Source organism: Arachis hypogaea, chromosome 18 (genome assembly GCF_003086295.3).
Source record: "Arachis hypogaea cultivar Tifrunner chromosome 18, arahy.Tifrunner.gnm2.J5K5, whole genome shotgun sequence".
NCBI lineage: Eukaryota > Viridiplantae > Streptophyta > Magnoliopsida > Fabales > Fabaceae > Arachis > Arachis hypogaea.
Window position 1 is genome coordinate 122,987,537 of NC_092053.1, and position 316 is coordinate 122,987,852.

At 40.8% G+C, this 316-nt stretch overlaps 1 non-coding gene across 1 annotated transcript; it reads right to left on the minus strand.

Annotated features, from left to right (window-relative positions):
- Positions 1-108, minus strand: LOC112773522 (small nucleolar RNA R71). The gene has a single exon (XR_003188069.1). It is a non-coding gene; the product is annotated as a small nucleolar RNA R71 (small nucleolar RNA).
- Positions 109-316: the final 208 nt, after the last annotated feature.

Here is a 316-nt window from a genome sequence, read left to right on the forward strand (position 1 = left end):
AAGCTTAGAGTGGATGTTCAAACCTTCAAACAGAAAGAAGGTGAATCCCTCTATAAAGCTTGGGAGAGATACAAAGAACTGACTAAAAAGTGTCCTTCTGACATGCTTTCAGAATGGACCATCCTGGATATATTCTATGATGGTCTGTCTGAATTATCTAAAATTTCATTGGACCATTCTGCAGGTGGATCTATTCACCTAAAGAAAATGCCTGCAGAAGCTCAAGAACTCATTGACATGGTTGCAAATAACCAGTTCGTGTACACTTCTGAAAGGAATCCTGTGAGTAATGGGACGCCTCAGAGGAAGGAAGCTC